At 35.9% G+C, this 27,188-nt stretch overlaps 2 long non-coding RNA genes across 3 annotated transcripts in view; both read left to right on the top strand.

Annotated features, from left to right (window-relative positions):
• Positions 1-9,941, top strand: part of LOC131803515 (uncharacterized) — a 69,740-nt gene extending 59,799 nt beyond the window's left edge. The window contains exons 2-7 of one of the 2 annotated variants that reach the window (XR_009342623.1): positions 134-194; positions 271-1,134; positions 1,201-1,503; positions 1,563-1,903; positions 9,488-9,548; positions 9,624-9,941. This is a non-coding gene — a long non-coding RNA (uncharacterized LOC131803515). The remainder of the gene's footprint in view (positions 1-133; positions 195-270; positions 1,135-1,200; positions 1,504-1,562; positions 1,904-9,487; positions 9,549-9,623) is intronic. The other variant, XR_009342622.1, reaches the window with a different exon arrangement.
• Positions 9,942-20,559: 10,618 nt separating this feature from the next.
• LOC131803516 (uncharacterized) overlaps positions 20,560-27,188 on the top strand; it is a 31,627-nt gene continuing 24,998 nt past the window's right edge. Inside the window, exon 1 of the long non-coding RNA XR_009342624.1 lies at positions 20,560-20,602. This is a non-coding gene — a long non-coding RNA (uncharacterized LOC131803516). The remainder of the gene's footprint in view (positions 20,603-27,188) is intronic.

Genomic DNA, 27,188 nt, shown 5'->3' with positions numbered 1-27,188 from the left:
ATTAAATCTTATATACTAATCACTAAATACTAACATATACTTAAACTAACGTATAAATATTATTGCAGATTGTTTAAGAGTTCGGTGTTATTTTCAGATTTTCTAATCTTTTATTTATATTTTTCCCTTTTAGATATTAGTTAACTCTCGGTCTCTGGGCATAAATATTGTAACCAAAACGTTGCCCAAGGCCGGTAAGTAGCTCTTTTTTTTTCTTTTTAAATATTGTTACCTGGTCAGCGTATACTTATTTAGTTTTTATCATTTCAGGTTTTTGGACACCACGGATTTTGGCACAAGGTATACTTCTGGCTGGTGCTGGACGGACATTTCAAACACAGGACTAACTTTGCTGTCGTTCCAGTAGCCAGGTTACTTGGCTTGGCTTAAACCCTGTCATGGACACAATTATTTCCGCCAAGGAATTCAACATAAATTGGCTGACCTCCTCCATTCATAGAATCGGAGGGGTCAGAGATGGTTTTAACGGATGGTGTAAATGTTGGCGTTGCTTTAACTTGTTCGCACAACCGTATTCACACACAACAATAAAACACAAATGTTAATTAAACACAAAAACAAAATTTAATTAATTTTTTTTTGGGAGATTTTCTTCAAATATCTTATATAGCAAAATAAAAAATATCTCCTTTGCTGAACGCCAAACAAACTGCCTCGATTTTCCCCCGTTATGCCTTTTATATGGCCGCAGCCATTTACAATTTTCCGGGATTCTCGCGCAATTTTCCTGATTCATCAAATTACCTTTGTCGTGCCTACTGAGCCCTACATTGGAGTTGTATTTCTCGGGTTTATATTTTCCACCGGTTGGCAACACTGATTTCTTCAACCTCTGCAACGAGCTTAACATATCCGGTTCACTTTTCCCTGACCGGCAGAAAGCAAACACATCATGTCGGGGACTTGCTGCTAATTATTTTTTTTTTTTTTTAATAAAAAATCACATGCAACAAATCCAGTGAAAACGACGGATATGGTGATGTGCATGTTTTTTCTTTTAACAATGACTGCGAGGCTTATATAAATTATCGGGCGAGCCGTTTTGGAGATCTGGGTGACCACGAGGAATGTACAAACAAAAAAATTAAAACAGGCATGGAACAGAATACGCAGGTAAGCATTTACATGGCATAATAATTAATTGCAATACATTATTATTTTTTTTCGTTTTTGTTCCAGAAAAACCATAAGCAAGATTTTACAAATAAAATGTCATGTGAGTGTGTGTGTAATCTCAAAAGTGGCGTGGGTTCCACAAATCTATTGTTCGTGCAAGTGGTGTGAGTAATACACCTATGTGTGAGAGTGTGTTACAACACTCATTCACTCACACAATGCAACTGAGTAAATTCATGTCGTGTCATTTCTTTGAATGGATTGAATACACACCACTCATTGCGGCACTTCACGCATCACCAATGTATTGCACATTTTCCCATAACTAACGGAACTCACACAGAATTCACAGCGTCTTGGAAGTAAGTAGGTATAAATTATTTATGGTCCATATATTTCTACTACAATATTTTCTTTATTTCTAGGGAATTCTTTAAAAACACCGTTTACCTAAAAAAAACGCACTTGCGCTTCAGGTAGTGTTGTACCTTTATTGATTTCATCTGCACCTGGCGACGAAATATGGGTAACACCATACATGGTTAAAATGTCAGCCCGAACACCTTTCGTTGCAGAGACAAATGTTTTAGCCACATATACAGGCAATAAATTTTTAACTTTGTTGATGTGGGAAATAATCATAAAAATGTTTCACCGAACCAGACAAGTCACTGTGTGCAATCTGCACATCCGTGGTTTTGCTACTTGAGCAAAAAAAAGGATTCATAAATATTTTCGCAGCACAATTACAACCCATAATTTGTAGGTGAGTATTTGATTGGTGCATCTCTTCATGACCTCTGGTGTGTGTTTTAAACATGAAAATAAGTTTGTAGCAATCAATAGAAGAGATTGTGTTTTGGTTATACCCATAGTTAAAATGAATAAAAGTGATACCTGACATAAGAATTGTAAGCTATTGAGTCTACAGGCTTATAAAAAAAAATGGTTACCTGATGAAGGAAAAGTGAAAACTAATGATAATTGCGCCTTTAAAAACAATGTAAAAATGGACTGTTTAACTTATTAGCGCATAAAAATGGAATGGAAAATTATTGTTTTTCGATAGTAGATAGTTAACGTGTATAATGTGAATACGTATAATAGTAATTTTTATATACTTTTATACGTATTCACATTATGCAATGTATTGAAGAACAAATAAACTGACATTATATGATATTGAGCTTATAAAGGAAAACCCGTGAAACGACTTGGGTTTAAACAAAATAATCTTTCAATCGAAACGTATAAATTTGCAATGTTTATCAAAACAGTATATGTAATGGTTTTAGAAAAAATCCTCAGTGGGCCGTGAATATATCCGAATGGATATGCATTTATTATAATTTGCATTTAAATATTGTTACTGTTAATTTGTGAATAATCTATCGATTAAATTTAAAACACAGACATAAATTTATTCCTATAATAATTATTTATTAATTATATTTAATGTACCCTTTTAGGTCCCTTTGTTTCACATTTGAAGTGCAATTTTCACAAAAAATAACACTATATTCGGGTTATTAAAAATCGTTGTGAAAAAACTATAAATAGGCACGTGAGCTAATTATTTGAGGAGCCTTAAGAATGGTTAACTCGTCTAGATAGTTTCTGTTTTGTACAAATATGGAGGTTTTGTAGATCAGGACGTATTTTGGTGATTGCTAATCCTATATTTATTTCCATCGGATAGTCCTTTCCTTTAGATTTATAGGATCGTTTTATTTTCTTGGAGATTATAATTTTATTTCGCTCATATGTTTTTCCAACGTGGGGAACTCCCACGCCCTGTAGTCTCAAAAGCCGGGCAATAAAAAAAATATTTCTTAGTCAAAAAATATAAAAAACAATAAAATCGGTCAATAATTTCTAATATAATAAAAAAATGCAAAAGGGCCAAAAATGGACTTTCACAAACATTCATTTTAAACCTAATATTGCACTTAAATAACTATATCACAGAATTATTGCACGTTTTACATTTTAATATCCTTGACATGGAAATTTCCTATTGGTTTGCCTTGTGTTGTTTCCAGTTCATACACATTATTCCCTATCGGCCTAACGACTCTACATTTTAAAAACTTTTTGCAAAATTTGGCGTTAATATTGTTCTTGAAGTCAGATAATACGTGATTTCTTCTAATTTATAATCTGTGCCACTTGTGAACATGTTATATCCGAATAGAGCGAAGAAGGGGTTAACACCGGTTGCTGAATGCACGGAGGTTCGAAGGGCTTGTTTAATTTCCGGTAAATATAAATCCCAGTCTCGATGGTCGTTCTCAACATAGGTTCTTATAGCAGCCAATACCGATTGGTTAACTCGTTCTGAAGCGTTTGACTGAGGGGAGTAAAACGCTTTTGTTAAATCCTGTATTTTATAATTATTTACCATCTATTCGAATACTTTGGAAACAAATTGTTTGCCATTATCGCTATGAATGATCTCAGGTACGCTGAAATTGTGGAATACTTGGCTCTCTAAAAACTTCACGACATTTTGAGCGGTAGCTTCTTTCATAGTATGCAAAAACGTGAATTTTGTGAAATGGTCCACCACAATAAAGATATATGCGTTTCCCATTTTTGACCGAGGGTATTTTCCGAGAAAGTACACATATAACTTTTGAAATGGTCTTTCCGTAATGACTTCACTTCCAATGGTAGGATTCAATCATTGGTTTGACGGCTTTGTCTCTTTGCAGGTAGTACAGTTTCGTATTGTATGCTGTCTGACTTGGGAAACCATCTTAGGCCAGTAATAAAACGTCCTAAGGTGGTTCAGACTTTTATTTATTCCCTCGTGGACCGTATTGTTATAGTTATGTGCCTTTTCTATAAGAACGTAGGTGATGTCAAGTGATATCCACAATTTCCATTCGAATTCGGTTAAATCATTGTCAATATGCTTAGTTCGTTTGTAGACTTTGTTTCCATCCACTTTCAAATCCGGAAGCCCTTCTTTATTGTTCAAAATCGTTTCTCGAAGTTCAGAGTATTCCTCGTTATCAAATGCGGTCGTTTCAAAATCTAGTAGTTCGTCATGATTAATCTCTTCTATTATAATATCTGACTCTACTGGCATTCCCGATAATGTATCCGCTACCACGTTCTCTGATCCCTTTTTTGTGTTCAATCGAAAAATTATACGCTTGCAGCTGAAGTGACCATCGCGCAAGTCTGCCGCTGAGATGCTTGAGGGACATTAGCCACTTGAGACTTGCGTGGTCGGTTATAATAGTGAATTTCATTAGCTCTACGTAAGGACGGAAACGCTTTACTGCTAATACAGCTGCCAAACACTCCTTTTCGGTCACGAAGTAATTCGTTTGACACGAATTTAATTTTTGGGAGTAAAAGGCGATGGGATTTTCCTCACCCTCGTCATTCTTTTGAAACAGCACGGCCCCGACTCCGTATTCTGATGCATCGCATTGGATGAAAAACTCTCGACGGAAGTCTGGATGTCGAAGGACTGGTGCTGACGTCAGAGCTTGTTTCAGCGTCTTGAACGATTCCATAGCTTCTGTACCATCCAGCTGTTCAAAGAAACCTTCGGACTTCTCTGGATATCTTCGGTAACGCGATTCGCTGGATAGCACTAACCTTTTCCGGGTCCGTTTTCAGACATCCATTCCCGATTATAAATCCTAGATATCTGAGTTCACGGAAACAGAAAAATGACTTTTTTAGCCCTATCATCAGGTTAGCCCTTTTCAAAGACTCTGCTACTTCCTTTAATAGGCGTATGTGATGTTCAAAGTCATCCGCTATAACTATAAGGTCATCCAAATATATGAAGACATTAGATTTCAGTCTTCCCGGTATCACTTTATCCATCAGTCTGCAAAGTCTTTGAGCCGCATTACGTAAGCCAAACGGCATTACCCGAAATTGGTATAGCGTTCGACCTGGAACAGTGAAGGCAGTGTATTGTTTTGCTTCCTCTTCTAACTCTATTTGCCAAAAGGCATATTTCAGGTCGACGCTGCTTATGTAATGGGTCTGATCTATTCGGCTAAGGGTACCATCTATATTCTGCAGCGGATAAGCGTGTTTTACTGTTAAGCCATTAAGCTTTCTGGCATCCAAACAGAATCTGTTTTTACAAGGTTTCCGCACTACCGTTGTTCGATTGCTCCAAGTTGAGTCACTCTCCTCTATGACCTTCAAAGCGAGCATATTATCAATCTCTTTGTACACGATCTCTTGTACCGTTGGCGACAGGGGATAATGTTTATCCTTTACCGGGTTTGCACCTTCTACTAATTTAATGGCATGCTTTTCTAGTTTTGTGCATCCTAAACCATGTTCTTCAAAAGTTAGAAACATTTTCTTGACTTCTTCCAAATTATTATGTTGGTCCTCTGTTAAGTCATGCATCTTGGTCTAGTTGGGAGTATTTGGATTATGGAATTTTTTAACCAGATCAAAATCTATCTCCTCTACTGGGAATATTGCTGGAGCGAATTCAAATATTTTCCAGAAATCAGCTCCCAGATATAAATCTTGTTCAAGATCGGGACACAGAACTAATTTCATCATAGCTGCTTTTCCCTGATATACAATTTCAACTTCTATAGTACCCAATATCCGATAATGCTGTCCTGATGCAGTAACCACGCTTGACACATACGATTCAAATTCAATCCTTTATTCTTCTATTAGTTCTCTACAATTCTTTCCTAATAAGCTAACTGTAGCACCAGATTCTAGGAGACCTCTAATTTCTTTGCCTTCGATTTTCACAGTCGCATACGGTCTAGGATCTTTCTTGTTATTGTACCCACAAATAGCCTCCGAGACAGAGTTTTCAAAGCTTTGTATTGATTTTGCTTGTTTCTCAGTTTTAGTATTCGTTGTTGCTTATTAAAAATTTTCTTATAATTTATGTTTTTAGTTCTTTCTTCATTTTTATTATTTTCATTGGTATTATTTTGGAAAATTTTTGCCTTTATTTTTCTATAATTCTCCTCTCTAACTTCCAATGGCAAATAATGTCGACGTTTAGCATAGTCTACTTCTTCATTGCTCCCAATTGACTGATTTAAGGGTTTACACCGGCGGGTTGTTCGGATGAACGTTGGTTCCCCGCTGTTACCACGTTCTTCCTCGAGTTTTCCGATCTACAATTAACGCATTTTGGGGCTGTAGTTTTTGGCTTTCCACATTTAAAACAGAAAAAAACCTCTTTGAGAGGACGTGCAATCACGAAAAACATGACCGGGTTTTTGGCAATTCCAACATACCAATGAGTTGCTAATTGCAGAAACATCTACAACTTCCTCAGGTTCTTCGAATACTTGATAATTGTTGGTATCGTTTTCATCGGTTATGGCATTTATTCTCATAGGCTTGTGTGTTGATGGAGCTTGTATGGGGGGTTGCTCCCGTTGAAAAAAGTTCGCTCTACCTCTAAACACTCTACCCTCAGCTGTTCAAGAGACGACACATTCATAGAATAGACGATGCTCGATAGATTTTTGCGTAAATTCTTCTTGACTAGGGAAATCATTTCAAATTCTGAAACAGGTCTTTCTAGCTTCGATCTCATCAAATTTATTTCGTGGAAAAAAGAATCAATTGACTCCCCTGGCATTTGTTTGCGTTCGAGTAGATCTCGCATTTCCTCGAAATAGGTGCGTCTAGTTTTAAACCTCTCGATTAAACCATGTTTTAAAGATTGCCAATCTGAAATACAATTATTACGTTGCTGTAGCCAAAACCATTCTACTGCAGGCCCTGATACTAGCAAGTGAAATTCATTTAGAATGTCTTCCCATGCTAAATCATAATGATGTTGGAAATATTCCAAGCGATATATAAAATCTTCTACACTTAGGCTGTTCGGTCTACCAGAAAAATGTATGCCAAACCTTTCGACTCTCGATCCCGGACCATCCGAAAACGTCATAATAGAGGGTGTGATGGTATTTCGCCGATGTAGGTTTGGGTTATAGTCCCTATTTTGAGGTGAAAACTGAGGTACGAAGTTATCATTAGATGGCATATACGTGTCAGATGGGCGCGAATACTTTCTTGTACTCTCAGGCTGAACTGTTGGATTTGCGGCAGTATTACGTCCATCAACGGAAATCCTTGAAACTGCCTCACTTAGTTTGTGTATGATTCCATACATCTTCTCCATCTCTTTGGTAACACTATCTTGTACCATTGAGTGTAAATTAGAAGTCGCATGGTTCAGGCTTTCTTGAACTAAGCTCCTAACCAGATTTTCTACTTCGATCGGACGAGTGGATGGATTTGTCTGTAAAACAGGCTGTCGGTTATCAGAATTGGTAATAGAACCTGACAGATCCCGAATCGTGGGTTCGACATTGGTAATTGGGTTTTGCATTGTTGGCTTTTTATTTAGTTTCGGCATTGGCGAAGAAATAGAAGATCTGCTTACATCAAATGTGAGTGATTTCTTTCACTCCTCTTTTTACTATTTTCTAATTTTTCGCTCATTAAAAAAATGTTTGCGAAGCACAAGAACTTAAAAATAAAAGAAAATAAAAACATATATACTGAAAATAGTTAACAAATAAAAATAGTACAACGAATCTAAATATGTAGGATAATAAAAAAAAGACAAAACTATAAAACACGAAAACTCATTTGCTGAATATGGTTCGATAAATAAAAAGGAACTAAAACAATAATAAATAATAAACAAATAAAATGAAAGCTTAAATATTTAAGAAAACTATCAATAAAAAAATTGTTTTCTCATGCGACACAAACAGACATACAGACGATAAACGGGTTTAAAAAACAAGCATAAAAAATTAAATAATAAATTAATAAAATATAATATAAAAATATGTATATAAAACAACAAAATAAAAACAAAGTTAGTTTACTTTCACAACACAATTACAAATATGGGAGGTAATAGGATGTAATCTCAGTTGTATGCGAGATAAAGTGTGTGGTATTTGCTATAATAAAAGTAAGTGTCCTTAAAAAAAGGTTGTTATGGCGTATTACATTGAAGAAACATTAAAACATTAAAGGAAATAACACCACGGCATTTTTCTTCCATTAAGACGAAACAAGATCTCGTGTTAAGAGAAATTGCACAATACAGTCAATGACACCCATGGTCACAGCAGATATTACACCTTCCCATATGTCATCCTTAATCTATCTAATCTAAAAGGACAGGAAACATGAAAAAACAGGTCATGAAAACAATACATTCATTGTTACAATTAACGAACAAGAGCTATTGCACTAGACCCTAACTTATGGAACGTAATATCCTAATTTCCTAATTACTTAACTAACTTTTATCACAGATTTTTTAAAAATATGTGGATGCAATATCCGTAAGCACTTTGAAAATTTAATATTATGTTTTAAAATATTTCACCCTATGGTCTATTATTCTGTGCGTAGATATTATTGCACAACGTATCTACTTATTTGTCCGCGTCATGTTAATGTTTTTGGCACCTTTGTTTTTGCACCGAGGAAGTGGCTGATGTTTTGTTGCCTTAAAAATTTTGGACGATCAGACAATAATCTTTGGTTTGGGCGCCATATTGTTACGTGCCACCTGATACGGCGCTATGGTGAGTTCCAACGTGCTCAGTCGGGGCACCGCTTTAGGGGTGAATTCCCAACCCTGCCACCATTAGCCCCAGGGGTCGAATATTAAAAAAGGAACACATGAAATAACAACAAACAAATCAAAATAAAACGACAAAACACATACCACCATAACACGGGAAATTGATGTTAATAATTCCCACACTTCGCCCACCCAACCTTGACCCTTAGATCCTCCTCAAAGATTTGAATTCAATTTTATAAGGGTCCCGTTTTCCACACACACTTATCTCACTTCAACATCATCCTATTTTCCTCCCTAACAAAAAAAACACTAGCAATTCATTTTAATCTAAACACTTAAACATTAAAACAATTTATTGCCTTCATTATTTTCTTGTCAGAATTCTAAATTTCTAACACCTGACACATCGATAAGTCAATACCTCGGACTACCGCCTTATCCTATTGAATTTCTGTCAACTTGGGCCTCTTTTGTAAATTATTTCCTCACCTAAAAGAGCTCTCTTATGTGGTTCTAAGAGACATTAACATTTGATCCCACAATAAACAAATTTCTAATAGGATTTTTCTGGGGTAACCCTACACTTGTCGCATTCTATCTGGCGTTAAAAACTTTTACAAACACAAATTAAATCTTATATACTAATCACTAAATACTAACATATACTTAAACTAACGTATAAATATTATTGCAGATTGTTTAAGAGTTCGGTGTTATTTTCAGATTTTCTAATCTTTTATTTATATTTTTCCCTTTTAGATATTAGTAAACACTCGGTCTCTGGGCATAAATATTGTAACCAAAGCGTTGCTCAAGGCCGGTAAGTAGCTCTTTTTTTTCTTTTTAAATATTGTTACCTGGTCAGCGTATACTTATTTAGTTTTTATCATTTCAGGTTTTTGGACACCACGGATTTTGGCACAAGAGATACTTCTGGCTGGTGCTGGACGGACATTTCAAACACAGGACTAACTTTGCTGTCGTTCCAGTACCAGGTTACTTGGCTTGGCTTAAGCCCTGTCATGGACACAATTATTTCCGCCAAGGAATTCAACATTAATTGGCTGACCTCCTCCGTTCATAGAATCGGAGGGGTCAGAGATGGTTCTAACGGTTGGTGTAAATGTTGGCGTTGCTTTAACTTGTTCGCACAACCGCATTCACACACAACAATAAAACACAAATGTTAATTAAACACAAAAACAAAATTTAATTAATTTTTTTTTTTTTTTTTTGGGAGATTTTCTTCAAATATCTTATATAGCAAAATAAAAAATATCTCCCCGTTATGCCTTTTATATGGCCGCAGCTATTTACAATTCTCCGGGATTCTCGTGCAATTTTCCTGATTCATCAAATTACCTTTGTCGTGCCTACTGAGCCCTACATTAGAGTTGTATTTATCGGGTTTATGTTTTCCACCGGTTGGCAACACTGATTTCTTCAACCTCTGCAACGAGCTTAACATATCCGGTTCACTTTTCCCTGACCGGCAGCAAGCAACCACATCATGCCGGGGACTTGTTGCTAATTATTTATTATACCCTCCACCATAGTATGGAGGGTATATTAAGTTTGTCATTCCGTTTGTAACACCTCGAAATATACATTTTAGACCCCACAAAGTATATATATTCTTAATCAGCATAAAATTCTATGTCGATTTATCAATTTCCGTCCGTCTGTCCGTCTATCCGTCTGTCCGTCTGTGGAAATCACTCTAGCTTCCGAACGAAATGAAGTAGGTTGATAAAATTTTACTCAAATGTGTACTATGTCTGCAGGACTTTTGGTATTGAAAATGGGCCATATAGGTCCACGTCTTCGGATAGCTCCCATATAACTGTACCTCCCGATATTCGGTATTTTGATGATTTTAGCTACATTATTTACCGGAATTGTTTCAAATTTGGTATTTAAAGTTTTTAATAGATACCACAGCATAAAACAGAAAATGGGCAATGTAGATCCACGTCTTCGTATAGCCCCCATGTAACGGTACCCCCCGATATTCGGTATTTTGATCATTTTAGCCACATTATTTACCGGAATTGCTTCAATTTTGGTATTTGAAGTTCATAATGGATACTACATCCTACGACAGAAAATAAGCCATGTAGGTCTACGTCTTCGTATAGCCCCCATATAACGGTACCCCGCAATATTCAGTATTTTGATGATTTTAGCGACATTATTTACCGGAATGGTTTCAAATATGGTATTTGAAGTTCGTAATGAATACTACAGCCTATCACAGAAAATTGTCTGTGCAGAACCACGCTTTCGTATAGCCCCCATATAACGGTACCCCCGATCTTCGGTATTCTCATGATTTTAGCGAACCTATTTACCGGAATTGTTTCAAATTTCGCATTTGAAGTTCGTAATGAATACTACAGCCTATGACAGAAAATTGTCTGTGCAGGTCTACGTCTTCGTATAGCCCCCATATAACGGTACACCCCGATATTCGGTATTTTGATGATTTTGGCGACATTATTTATCGGAATTGTTTCAAATTTCGCATTTGAAGTTCGTGAAGTTCGATATAACAGCCTATGAAAAAAAATTTTCTGTGCAGATCCACGTTTTATAACCACCTTGGTACCTCCCTATATTCGAGGATTTTGACGATTTTATCTACATTGTAAACAGATTTTTTTCAAGTTTCGCATTTGAATATTGTGATATAAGTTGCCTTGTGACAAAAGTTGCCTATGCAGGTCCACGTCGCCATATAGACTCTAATATACGGCTACATGATTTTAACAGAATTTTAAAATCCTTTTATTTATTTATTTATTTTTTTTTTTTTGAAAATTGTTAAATTCGTACCAAATGGAGGAGGGTATTCAAAGTTCGGCCTGGCCGAACTTACAACTTTTTTACTTGTTTTTTTTATACCCTCCACCATAGTATGGAGGGTATATTAAGTTTGTCATTCCGTTTGTTACACCTCGAAATATACATTTTAGACCCCACAAAGTATATATATTCTTGATCAGCATAAAATTCTATGTCGATTTGTCAATGTCCGTCCGTCTGTCCGTCTGTGGAAATCACTCTAGCTTCCGAACGAAATGAAGTAGGTTGATAAAATTTTACTCAAATGTGTACTATGTCTGCAGGACTTTTGGTATTGAAAATGGGCCATATAGGTCCACGTCTTCGGATAGCTCCCATATAACTGTACCTCCCGATATTCGGTATTTTGATGATTTTAGCTACATTATTTACCGGAATTATTTCAAATTTGGTATTTAAAGTTTTTAATAGATACCACAGCATAAAACAGAAGATGGGCAATGTAGGTCCAGGTCTTCCTATAGCCCCCATGTAACGGTACCCCCCGATATTCGGTATTTTGATCATTTTTGCCACATTATTTACCGAAATTGCTTCAATTTTGGTATTTGAAGTTCATAATGGATACTACATCCTACGACAGAAAATAAGCCATGTAGGTCTACGTCTTCGTATAGCCCCCATATAACGGTACCCCCCAATATTCAGTATTTTGATGATTTTAGCGACATTATTTACCGGAATGGTTTCAAATTTGGTATTTGAAGTTCGTAATGAATACTACAGCCTATCACAGAAAATTGTCTGTGCAGAACCACGCCTTCGTATAGCCCCCATATAACGGTACCCCCGATCTTCGGTATTCTCATGATTTTAGCGAACCTATTTACCGGAATTGTTTCAAATTTCGCATTTGAAGTTCGTGAAGTTCGATATAACAGCCTATGAAAAAAAATTTTCTGTGCAGATCCACGTTTTATAACCACCTTGGTACCTCCCTATATTCGAGGATTTTGACGATTTTATCTACATTGTAAACAGATTTTTTTCAATTTTCGCATTTGAATATTGTGATATAAGTTGCCTTGTGACAAAAGTTGCCTATGCAGGTCCACGTCGCCATATAGACTCTAATATACGGCTATATGATTTTAACAGAATTTTAAAATCTTTTTATTTTTTTTTTTTTTTTTTTTTTTTTTTTTTGAAAATTGTTAAATTCGTACCAAATGGAGGAGGGTATTCAAAGTTCGGCCTGGCCGAACTTACAACTTTTTTACTTGTTTTTTTTATACCCTCCACCATAGTATGGAGGGTATATTAAGTTTGTCATTCCGTTTGTTACACCTCGAAATATACATTTTAGACCCCACAAAGTATATATATTCTTGATCAGCATAAAATTCTATGTCGATTTATCAATGTCCGTCCGTCTGTCCGTCTGTGGAAATCACTCTAGCTTCCGAACGAAATGAAGTAGGTTGATAAAATTTTACTCAAATGTGTACTATGTCTGCAGGACTTTTGGTATTGAAAATGGGCCATATAGGTCCACGTCTTCGGATAGCTCCCATATAACTGTACCTCCCGATATTCGGTATTTTGATGATTTTAGCTACATTATTTACCGGAATTGTTTCAAATTTGGTATTTAAAGTTTTTAATAGATACCACAGCATAAAACAGAAAATGGGCAATGTAGGTCCACGTCTTCGTATAGCCCCCATGTAACGGTACCCCCCGATATTCGGTATTTTGATCATTTTTGCCACATTATTTACCGAAATTGCTTCAATTTTGGTATTTGAAGTTCATAATGGATACTACATCCTACGACAGAAAATAAGCCATGTAGGTCTACGTCTTCGTATAGCCCCCATATAACGGTACCCCCCAATATTCAGTATTTTGATGATTTTAGCGACATTATTTACCGGAATGGTTTCAAATTTGGTATTTGAAGTTCGTAATGAATACTACAGCCTATCACAGAAAATTGTCTGTGCAGAACCACGCCTTCGTATAGCCCCCATATAACGGTACCCCCGATCTTCGGTATTCTCATGATTTTAGCGAACCTATTTACCGGAATTGTTTCAAATTTCGCATTTGAAGTTCGTAATGAATACTACAGCCTATGACAGAAAATTGTCTGTGCAGGTCTACGTCTTCGTATAGCCCCCATATAACGGTACACCCCGATATTCGGTATTTTGATGATTTTGGCGACATTATTTATCGGAATTGTTTCAAATTTCGCATTTGAAGTTCGTGAAGTTCGATATAACAGCCTATGAAAAAAAATTTTCTGTGCAGATCCACGTTTTATAACCACCTTGGTACCTCCCTATATTCGAGGATTTTGACGATTTTATCTACATTGTAAACAGATTTTTTTTCAATTTTCGCATTTGAATATTGTGATATAAGTTGCCTTGTGACAAAAGTTGCCTATTTTAAAATCCTTTTAGTTTTTTTGAAAATTGTTAAATTCGTACCAAATGGTGGAGGGTATTCAAAGTTCGGCCTGGCCGAACTTACAGCTTTTTTACTTGTTTTTAAATAAAAAATCACATGCAACAAGTAAGACATATATTTAAATTTTTCAGGTCCAATGGTGGAATATTGAAAGACCATTATGTTATTAAACATTACAGGAGAATAGAGTTTCAACAACGAGGATCTCCCCATTTAAATGGAATATACTGGTTAAATAACGCACCTCAATTAAACATTTCTGAAGATGCTACATTCCAACCAGAAGCGGACTTCATTGGCCCCTTCATCTCTATTGACATTAGAAATATGGAGTATGACAAGCTTCATATGGATTTATATTTGATAGGGTTTTAGTAGGATTACGATTCCGCAGCTGTAGCAACACCTTCTGCCCACATATTTTGGTTCAGTTTCGCATGGACTAACATCGATCGCACATCTCCACTAAGTGGTGATTTGCATGTTCGGCAACACCGTTTTGTTGCGGTGTATAAGCTATTGTTAACTGACGCAGAATACCCTGTTCCTGTACTATGGACGATATATTAAGTTGGCCATTCCGTTTGTAACTCCTCGAAATGTCCATGTTAGATCCAACGATGTTTATATATTCTGGATCAGCGTAAAATGCTAAATCGATCTTTCAGTGTCCATCTGTCTGTCTATCTGTTGTAATCACGCTATCTTTTGAACGATGTGAGATAGAAGGCTAAAATTTTGCACACAGGTATATTATTTCAGTAGGCAGGTTAAGTTCGAAAGTGGGCCGTGTCGGTTCATGTTTTCGTATTTGATGATTTTAGCTAAATTTTTCTCCGGAATTGTTTCAAATTTCGTATTTGAAGTTCGCAAGAGATTCTACAGCATATGACACTAAATTGCATGTTCAGGTCCACGTCTTCGTATGGCACCCATATAACGGTACCTCCCGATATTCGAAGTTCGTAATGGATATTAAAGCTTTGACAAAAAATTACTTATGCAGGTCCACGTCTTGGTATTACACCCACATAACTGTACATCCCGATATTCGGTATTTTCATAATTTCAGCCGGAATTGTTTCAAATTTGGTATTTGAAGTTCGTAATGGATCCTATACCCTACGACAGAAAATTGTCTGTGCAGGTCCACGTCGCCGTCTAGCCCCCATATAAAGGCACCACTCGATATTTGGTACTTGAAAATCGTAATCGATACTACCTCCTAAGACAGAAAATTGTCTTTGCAGATCCACGTCTTCGTAAAGCCTGCATACGACGGTACCTCACGATATTCGACATTTTGATGATATTAGCTACATTGTTCACCAAAATTGTTTCAAATTTGGTATTTAAAGTTCGTAAAGGATTCTACAGCCTAAGACAGAAAATTGTCTACGTAGGTGCATGTCTGCGTATAGCCTTCATATAAAGGTACCTCCCGATATTTGGTATTTTGATGATTTTAGCCACATTACTCACTGGAATCGTTTCAAATTTGGTATTTCAAGTTCGTAATGGATACTACAGCCTATGGCAGAAAATTGTCTGTGCAGGTCTACGTTTTGGTATAGCACTCATATAACGGTACCTCCCGATATTCGAAGTTCGTAATGGATACTAAAGCCTTTGACAAAAAATTACTTATGCAGGTCCTCGTCTTCGTGTAGCCGGATTTTTTTCAAATTTCGGATTTGAAGTTCGCAATAGATTATACAGCATTTGACAAAAATTGCATATTCAGGTCCACGTCTTCGTATAGCACCCATATAAATGTACCTCCCGATATTCGGTATTTTAATAATTTTAGCCACATTATTCACCGGAATTTTTTCAAATTCGGATTTGAAGTTTGCTATAGATTCTAACCATATGACACAAAATTACATATTCAGGTCCACGTCTTGGTATTACATCCACATAACAGTACCTCCCGATATTAGGTATTTTCATAATTTTAGCCATATTATTCACCGGAATTGTTTCAAATTTCGTATTTGAGGTTCGCTATAGAATCTAAGCATGTGACACAAAATAGACCTTACAAAGTACGTATTATAGAACATCGTAAAAGATATATATATATATATATATATATACGAAATTTATATATATATATATATATATATATATATATATATATATATATATATATATATATATATATATATATATATACGAAATTTGAAACTTTCGATGAATATTTGCAGGAACAGGGCATTCTGCGTCAGTTAACAGTGTTGCCGAACATGCAAATTACACATTAGTGGAGATCCGTTAGTCCATGCGAAACTAACCAAAATATGTGGGCAGAAGGTGTTGCTACAGCTGCGGAATCGTAATCCTACTAAAACCCTATCAAACATAAATCCATATGAAGCTTGTCATACTCCATATTTCTAATGTCAATAGAGATGAAGAGGCCAATGAAGTCCGCCTCTGCTTGGAATGTAGCATCATCAGAAATGTTTAATTGAGGTGCGTTATTTAACCAATATATTCCATGTAAATGGGGAGATCCTGGTTGTTGTAACTCTATTCTCCTGTAATGTTTAATAACATAATGGCCTTTCAATATTCCACCATTGGACCTGAAAAATTTAAATAAATGTCTTATTCCCTGATAGAAATATCTAGAGCATGTTATTGGATCTGTTCGGGTAAGATAATATTTTTTTTGGGTTCAGTAAGATATTGCTTCTTCTTCATTAATATCGTTTTCATCCAAAGTTTTTACCAATATAACGATTAATTCTGGCCATTGGGATTCAGCTGCGGATAATGTTATAAAAATGTCGGGAGTCCAAGCTGTCTAATCATGGCCAAAACATTTCTCTTTTCCCCTTCCCAATGAGCTGGTGACTATCGTACGCCTTTAAATATATGATATAGATAGCGTCATGTTTCATAAGGTTTTGCATATGTTAATTATCTAAAATTTCAACAGCAGTAAATTGTCTATTTCCAACTTTTTTTCTCAAGCATGTGGAAATGCTACTAAAGCAATATAAAACGTTTTCCACTCGTGCACACCGTCTGTAATAACGCCGAACTTCACACTTAATAATTTTTCCAATAGTAGCAGTGCAATTTTTTTTAAAACCGCTGTATATTGAAGGATAGGACAGTTTCAAAGAATCCTCATCCAAGAGCATATCTAATGGTCGTTGTCCCTCAATGGAAATTCTCTGTAAATTCTTTACAGGATTATTATCTAATAATGTTTCTTGTGTATTTACCTCACCCGCATAATCTTGTATGAATTTGGTATTGTTTAACCGCGATACTAGCTCGAGATCTTCATTGTTAGAGCAAAGGGTTGTTCTTATATAAAATCCATGCTATTTAACCGTAGAGTTCCGTATTTACAAGATATCTTGCGGCTTTGTAAATCTTCGCCGGACTTATCGTTTCAGTCATGAACTTGTGTTCGTACTGTAGTCTACGCTTAAGGTGAACTTGCACAACTTTAGTTTGATTGACTGTTCGCCGAAGCACATTCAGAGTTGTATTTAACTGAATTGGTACGTTAAAACGGCACCTCCTACAGCACATTGGCGATTGTATCCTAGAGAAACGATTCCCATAAAGGGTTTTCTAGGTGAAACGAATCGCACTTCTAACCACGAAGGTCAGCTGGTATGTCTGGGAAATGTAATCATTTAGAAAGGCATATTGAAGGTATTTTTCCATCTTGAGCAATTTTATAACATGTATTACAGAATTTGTATGTATTATTTCTGATGAAAATGTTGAAGCTTGAAAGAAAACTTCAGTTAGATGTGGATATTTCCGCAAGAATGTGATCTTACTGATATTTTTAATTTGTGTAATGAACCAAAGCCCTGCGCAGCAAATACAAATTTCTGTTGGAGCCTCCTGGTTATGTTGTGTCTGCTTGTAACATTTCCCTGCGGGATTCTGGGGAAAGATATTGTCTAATATTAGTACTTCTCTCCGACTGACGGTTATTTTCAAGTTCACGATTGTAAGGATTCATCAGGTTTTCGTATTGCCGCCATATTACACCACCTCCTAATACTCCTAAAATGTGGGCCAGATTTTCTAACAGATTTTTCTAAGCTTCGGTCCTTTGAGTTCCTAATGGATTCTACCTTTTGTGACCGAACATTGTCTACATGTTGTCCTATATCACACATTTAGCGGTACCTCCATATATTCAGTATTTTGCCAATTTAAGCCACATTTTCTTAGAAAATTGTCCGATATTAACATTTCAAAGGTTCTCCCTTGTGAGACATCACTTTACTAATAAAGGCCACATTCCGATATAGCCTCATATAATTGTTACTTTTAACATTTTGCCAAAATATTCAAAGAAATTGTGTTAAATTCGGTATTTAAACTTCGCATTTGTTCTTACCTCCAGTGGCAGGATACTAAATAGTTCTGGATATTCGATGTTTTGGTTATTTGTCCAAATTTTATCGGATTTGGTAAAAACAGGTTCTACATATGTGCATATACCCTTTGTATAGGTAAATTGAATATTTCGACCATATTCGGCGAAAGTTGGTCACAATTTGGAAATATACCTGTAGGATTGATTTGTTTCGTTTGACAATATTTCGACAGAGCCTTGCTTTAATAAATTTTAGGTCCAGGCATACGACATTTAAATATATTGATATTGTCATAAAGTGTCATAAAATGGTAGAAAACTTAATGGTTTTTTTAAAAAATTAATAAGTAAATGTAGGTATAATTACTATTAAACACCATAAATGGCAAGGTAATACAGGACCTACCTGATAAATATTTGTTCGAACGATATTACCTAAATACATTATATGTTGTATTTTACGGTGTAGTGGGCTACATGTATTGTTAAATGTTCAATTTATTTTGATTCTATTGGTAGTTTCGGAGTTTGGTTTGATAGGGTTTTAGTAGCAGCACGGTTCCGCAGCTGTAGCAACACCTTCTGGCAAAATATTTTGGTTCAGTTTCGTATGGACTGACATCGATCGGGACATCTCCACTAACGTGCGATTTGCACGTTCGGCAACAGCGTTTTGTTGTGATGTAAAAGCCACTGTTAACTGACGCAGAATGCCCTGTTCCTGTACTATGGACGGTATATTAAGTTGGCCATTCCGTTTGTAACTCCTCGAAATGTCCATGTTAGATCCAACGATGTTTATATATTCTGGATCAGCGTAAAATGCTAAATCGATCTATCAGTGTCCATCTGTCTGTCTATCTGTTGTAATCACGCTATCTTTCGAACGATGTGAGATAGAAGGCTAAAATTTTGCACACAGGTATATTATTTCAGTAGGCATGTTAAGTTCGAAAGTGGGCCGTGTCGGTTCACGTTTTCGTATTTGATGATTTTAGCTACATTTTCCGGAATTGTTTCAAATTTCGTATTTGAAGTTCGTAATGCATATTAAAGCCCTTGACAAAAAATTACTTATGCAGGTTCACGTCTTCGTGTAGCCCCCATATAACAGTACCTCCCGATATTCGGTATTTTGTTTATTTGTTTGCCACATTTTTCACCGGAATTGTTTAACATTTCGTATTTGAAGTTCGTAATAGTTTCTACAGCATATGACACTAAAATGCATATTCAGGTCCACGTGTTCGTCTAGCACCCATATAACGGTACCTTCCGATATGTGGTATTTTAATGATTTTAGCGCCATTATTCACCCTAATTGTTTCAAAGTTCGTATTTGAAGTTCGTAATGGATACTAAAGCCTTTGCAAAAAATTAATTATGCAGGTCCACATCTTCGTGTAGCCCCCATATAACATTACCTCCCAATATTCGGTATTTTGATAATAATTTGCTTATACTCCTAAGCAATCTTCTTTGCAACGCCAAAGACTAGCAACAAATCGGGTAAATAAATACCGTGAACGCAATCTCGGCAATTGAGGAGGCACAACTCATTTAACCGAAGAGTTGAACAACTACGTGATGCTGCCCAACATTCTTCGCCGACAAGATGCATTAAACAAACATTTTCGTAGACAGGATGATTCTTACAGGCAATTAGAGCGGGAAACAGACGCTATGAACCATCAAGCTCGTCGTCAGGACGAAACTTGCAGATTATCCGAGCAACAAAGGAATACTGGACAAAGCTCTGTTTGTCGGTAAAATGAATCCCAGAGGGATTTGGAGCGAGAGAGAGATGTATTAAGTTACAAGCAGACTCCATAAGACACAGGTCAAGACAGTTGAGCGAGTTCTACGAGATAATCAGGAGGGTCCAACAGAAATTTGTATTAGCTGCGGAGGGCTTTGGTTCATTAACCAAATTAAAAATATCAGTAAGATCACATTCTTGCGGAAATATCTTCATCTAACTGAAGTTTTCTTTCTAGCTTCAACATTTCCATCAGAAAAAAATCCATAAAAATTTTGAGATACGTATATCATGTATATTGCTCAAGGTGGAAAAATACCTTCAATATGCCTTTCCAAAAGATTACATTTCCCAGATATACCAGCGGACCTTCGTGGTTTAACATAGTTAGAATAGAGATTCGTTTCACCTAGAATACCCTTTATGAGAATCGTTTCCCTAGGATACAATCGCTAATGTGCTGTAAGAGGTGCCGTTTTAACGGAACAGTCAATCAAACTGATGTTGTGCAAGTTCACCTTAAGCGTAGACTACAAGACGAACACAGTTTCATGACGGAAACGATAAGTCCGGCGAAGATTTACAAAGCCGCAAGATATATTGTAAATACGGAACTCTACAAAAACACAACATAGTTCTTTCTAGCGACTGGTTAAATAGCATGGATTGTACACAAGAACAACCCTTTGCTTCTAACATTGAAGATCTCGAGTTAGTATAACAACTACATACAAGATTATGCGCGTAAAGTAAATCCACAAGAAACATTATTAAATAATAATCCTGTAAAGAATTTACCATCACAGAGAATTTTCATTGCCAAATGTGAGGGACAACGACCATTAGATATACGTGTGGAAAAAGTTTTATATTGCTATAAAAAATTAAAATTTTCCCGCATTAAAAATAGCATTTCCACATGCTTGAGAAAAAAAGTTAGAAATAGACAATTTACTGCTGCTGAAATTTTAGATGATTTACTTATCCAAAACCTTGTACTACGATGGCTCTGATATATTTAAAGGCGTACGATAGTAACCAGCTCTTATATGTATATATATATATATATATATATATATATATATATATATATATATATATATATATATATATATATATATATATATATATATATATATATATATATATATATATATATATATATATATGTATATATATATATATATATATATATATATATATATATATATACATAATATATATATATATATATATATACATATATATATATATATATATATATATATATATATATATATATATATATATATATATATATATACATACACATATATACTCCTAAAATGTGGGCCACATTTACTAACAGATTTTTCTAAGCTTCGGTACTTTGAGTTCCTAATGGGTTCTACCTTTTGTGACCGAATATTGTCTATATGGGTCCATGTTGCCCTATATCCCACATTTAGCGGTACCTCCATATATTCAGTATTTTGCCAATTTAAACCACCTTTTCTTAGAAAATTGTCCGATACTAACATTTCAAAGGTTCTCCCTTGTGAGACATCACTTTGCTAATAAAGGCCACATTCCCATATAGCCTTATATAATTGTTACCACATAAATTTGGTATTTTACTTTTAAAATTTTGCCAAAATATTCAAAGAAATTGTGTTAAATTCGGTATCTAAACTTCGCATTTGTTCTTACCTCCAGTGGCATGACACTAAGTAATTCTGGATAATCGATGTTTTGGTTATTTGTCCAAATTTGATCGGATTTGGTAAAAACAGGTTCTACATATGTGTATATACCCTTTGTATAGGTAAATTGAATAATTCGACCATATTCGGCGAAAGTCGGTCACAATTTGGACATATACCTGTACGATTGATTTGTTTCGTTTGGCAATATTTCGACAGAGCCTTTTTTTAATAAATTTTAGGTCCAGGTATACGACATTTAAATATATTGATATTGTCATAAAATGTCGTAAAATGTTAGAAAACTTAATGGTGTTTTAAAAAATTAATAAGTAAATGTAGGCATAACTATTATTAAACACCATAACACAGGACCTACCTGATAAATATTTGTTCCAACAATATTACCTAAATACATTATATGTTGTATTTTACCGTGTAGTGGGCTACATGTATTGTTAAATGTTCAATTTATTTTGATTCTATTGGTAGATTTGGAGTTTGGTTTGATAGGGTTTTAGTAGCAGCACGGTTCCGCAGCTGTAGCAACACCTTCTGGCAAAATATTTTGGTTCAGTTTCGTATGGACTGACATCGATCGGGACATCTCCACTAACGTGCGATTTGCACTTTCGGCAACAGCGTTTTGTTGTGGTGTATAAGCCACTGTTAACTGACGCAGAATGCCCTGTTCCTGCAAATATGCATCGAATTGCGAATCGCCTCCACTTTTTCTGGGCTCGTTTTGATGCCATCTCTAGATACAGCGAAGCCAATATATTCAACACTTTCCTTAAAAAAGTGAGATTCGAGAAACTCTCATGTTGGCTTCAAGCAATCTAGTCAAGACCCACGAAATGTGTCTAATGTGGTCTTCCTCGTTTTCGGAAAAAATTATAACATCGTCCACATAAACATAACATGTCTTTCCGATTTGTTCTCTCAAGACATCATCAATGGCTCAGGCCAAAAAGAAGTCTACAAAATTCATATTTTCCGTTTGCCACCGAAAATGAAGTTTTCTCTCTATCTTGGTCTTAGAGAGTAATCTTATGAAATCCTGATTTGAGGTCGAGAGTTTTAAAGTACCTTGCTTTGCCAAGGTTTGCTAGTATTGCTCTCACCTCTGGAATCTGATATTTATCATCGACTGTAATATTATTTAGTTTTCTGAAATCAATGACGATACGTTATTTAATGTTTCCTTGCTCATCCTTTCCCTTCTTCTCAACAACCCAGATAAGGTATGGGTACCTAGAAGCCCTTATTATTCCATTTTTTAACAACTCCTTTCCCATTGGGTATGGGTAGAGCTTGGAATACGTGGGATCAGTCGTAGTAGTACGAATTGTGGCCACGATATTCGTATTGTATGGAAGTGCCTAGTCTCACTTTTTTAAGGAAAGTGTTGCATATCTTGGCTTCGCCGTATCTAGAGATGGCATCAAAACGAGCCCAGAAAAAGTGGAGGCGATTCGCAATTACGAACAGTCCACTACGCTTTATAATATCAGCTCATTTCTAGGCCTGACAAGTTATTACAGATGTTTCATTAAAGACTTTGCTGCAATAGCAAAACCTCTGTATGACATTTTAAAAGGGGAGAATGAGAAGGTTAGCGCCTCTCAATCAAGGAAACATAAGATTAATTTTGATGACAATCAACTCCATGCTTTCCAAAGGTTGAAAGAAATCTTTGCCTCCGAAGGTGTCTTACTGTTATACCCTGATTTTAAAAAGCCATTTGATTTGACAACAGACGCTTCGGCATTAGGACTAGGGGCAGTGTTGTCTCAAGGTGGTAGGCCTATAACAATGATTTCCAGATCATTGACCAAAAGGGAGCTAAATTATGCCACTAATGAGCGTGAATTATTAGCTATTGTTTGGGCTCTAGGAAAATTGAGAAATTACCTTTATGGTGTTAGCAACTTGAACATCTTTACGGACCACCAACCCCTTAAGTTTGCAGTCTGAGACAAAAACCCAAACGCCAAAAACAAACGTTGGATGGCCTTTGTTGATGAACATAACGCCAAAATCTTCCACAAACCTGGAAAAGAAAATTATGTGGCAGACGCCCTCTCAAGACATGCGATACATTGTTTGGAATTAAATCCACACGACGCCGTGAATCCAGAATCTCAGATCTTACATGCACTGGAAGATGATATGTCATCAGAGGTAGCGACAGTACACAGTGAGATATCTTTGACTCATACGATTGACGCAACTGAAAAACCAGTCAACTGTTTCAAGAACCAGATTATACTCCACGAGGCGAACTTTCCTAAAACCAGAAAGTTCATCATTTATTCGGAGAAAGTCCGTCATATGATTGACTTCACTGACAAGAACACTCTAGTCAATGATGTGAAGTTACTAGTCAGCCCAAATGTTGTAAATGCCATTCATTGCAATCTACCTATTCTTGCGTGCATCCAGCACGAATTGGTAAGTCTTTTTCCAGGAACAAAATTTTGGCATTGCAAGAATATGGTTCAGGATATTTTTTATAGAAATCAACAAAGAGAGATAGTTGTTACTGAACATAATCGTGCTCATAGAGCAGCGCGGGAAAACGTTAAACAAATTCACTCAGACTATTACTTGCCAAATATGGGTAGGATAGCAAACGAAGTTGTGGCAAACTGTAGACTATGCACCAAAGCCAAATACATTAGGCACCCCAGGAAACAGGAGATGGGTTCAACACCGTTACCCTGCTATGTTGGTGAGATGCTGCATATCGATATATTTTCCACAGATAAGAAATATTTTCTAACCTGTGAATATAAATTTTCAAAGTTCGCTATAGTACAGACTATACCTTTACGAACCATAGCGGACCTAAAAGGTCCAATTTTACAATTAATCAATTTCTTTCCTCATACGAGGAATGCCTACTGCGACAATGAACCTTCATTAAAGTCCGATACAATAGGATCCCTATTACGAGACCAATTTGGTGTCAATATTTCCTACGCACCCCCACTTCATAGTGCTTCAAACGGCAAGGTGAACGCTTTCACAGTACCCTTTCAGAGATCTCAAGATGCCTCAAATTAGGAAAACAAGATTGAGAGGACGGTTGATCTAATCCTACTTGCAACAGTGAAATATAACCGAACCATACACTCAGTGACAAACCAAAGACCAATAGACATAATTCACTTTTCATCAGAAGATGGTAAAGAGAAGGTGAAAGAAGGATTAACTAACGCTCAACTGACTTCGTTAGAAAGAAACAACACCTCTCAACAGAACAGATCATTTAATGATGGATACAGAGTGATGGTAAGGAACAATAAACGGTTATGTAATAAACTAACCCCCATATATTCTGAGGAAATTGTTGAAGCAGATCTAGGAACAACTGCTCTTATACAAGGGAGGGTAGTCCACAAAGACAATTTAAGATAAAACGAACTCACCCTTACTACCTTTTTTTGAATAAATTACCTCTTTCAACTGATTTTGACAATGATACTATCCATCCGTCCAACGACAGCAACACTAATGGACTATTCCAACAGTAAATACATCCTGATTACAGACAGCAACGTGATTATTTGGAGAGATTTTGACTACTTGAGACATACAACAAACTTAATATTGCATTCTGAAATCGCAGATAAAACTGAAAGCCTCATTAAACACTTTTCTTTATCACACATGGTTAAATTACTAAATTCCGATACAATGCGGATACGAGACCTTTTAACAACTTTAGAAGTTCACCACAGACATGCAAGGAGCATCAATGTGATAGGAACAACTCTTAAAATAATAGCTGGAACGCCTGACTTTGATGACTTCGAGGGACTTAAATTTAAACAACAAGAAATCACAAACGCTATGAACAGACAAATATCAATAAACACAAAAACTCAGGAACAAATTAATAAATGTAGCTAAAATCATCAAAATACCGAATACTGGGAGGTACCGTTTATGGGAGCTATACGAAAACGTGAACCGACCCGGTCCATTCTCGAACTTAACCTGCCTACTGAAAAAATATACATGTGTGCAAAATTTTAGCCTTTAATCCAATTTTGTTCGAAAGATAGCGTGATTACAAAAGACAGGCAGACGAACTGACAGACGAACATCGATAAATCGATTTAGAATTGTACGCTGATCCAGAATATATAATCTTTGTGGGGTCTAACATGAGTATTTCGAGGAGTTACACACGGAATGACAAACTTAATATACCCTCCATAGTATGGTGGAGGGTATAAAAATTCTACGAAGTGACAATGGACGCGAGTAACTTAATATAGCATACAGACTCTATGATAAAGAATCTCACTGCATTATTGAGAAACGTGATGTAAGATTTGAAGAAAGTATATTCGAGAATTTCCCAAGTTTCGAATGTTCCCGTTGATGAAGATTCGGTAAAGATGGTTTTAATACTGCTGAAGAAGGAGAAGATATTACATGTGAAGAAGAAGAATCTGACGAAAACGCACTAAATAACGAGAACCAAATGGAAAAAAACTCAATCACAAGAGGAGCTCGTTGTTTCTGACATTCAGCCACAGGGGGAGAATTCGGAAAATATTTTTCAAGGGTAATCAAAAGGAGGTCATCCTAAAATAATTCGTGATGGTAAGCCTGGCGGACCTAAGAAGCAATATAATATGATAAATGGCTTGTCAACACAAGCAAATTTGGTTCCTCAAACTCTAACTGAAGCAGTATTTAGCAATACGTCAGCGGAATGGAAAAAAGCTATGAAGATTGAATACAATTGTTTGAATAAAAATCGAACCGGACCTTGTTTATTTGCCAACTGATAAAAATGCGATTGGATGCAAATGGGTTTATGACATAAGAGCTACGAAAAATGGTGATATAGAGCGATACAAAGCAAGACTTGTGGAAAAGGGCTGCAGCCAGAAATATGGTGTGAACTATCATCGTTATGCTAACATAAGACTTGTATTTGCCATAGCTGTTAACAAAGGTATGCATATACACCATACTAATGTTGTTAGTGCTTGTTTGAATGGTGATCTCAACGAGGAAGTCTACATGCAGCAACCAAAGATGTTCTTTGATGAAATACATCTACGGTCTTAAGTAATCTGGCCATGCGTGGAATGCAAAGTTAAATTCATGTGTGAAAAAGATTGGATCCTCAAGCTGTGATAATGAATCATGCTTGTACAAAATGAAAGTAGAAGGGGAACTTGTTTTATTAACAGTATATATTGATGACTTTCTTATTGCAAATAAAGATAAAGCTTTTATCAAAAAAAGGAAACTTAAGATTAATTTTGATGAAAATCAACTCCAAGCTTTCCAAAGGTTGAAAGAAATCTTTGCCTCCGAAGGTGTCTTACTGTTATACCCTGATTT

The sequence above is a fragment of the Musca domestica genome, unplaced genomic scaffold, assembly GCF_030504385.1.
Source record: "Musca domestica strain aabys unplaced genomic scaffold, Musca_domestica.polishedcontigs.V.1.1 30, whole genome shotgun sequence".
In the NCBI taxonomy this organism is placed as follows: Eukaryota; Metazoa; Arthropoda; class Insecta; order Diptera; family Muscidae; genus Musca; species Musca domestica.
This window is presented reverse-complemented; position numbering and strand designations above follow the sequence as displayed.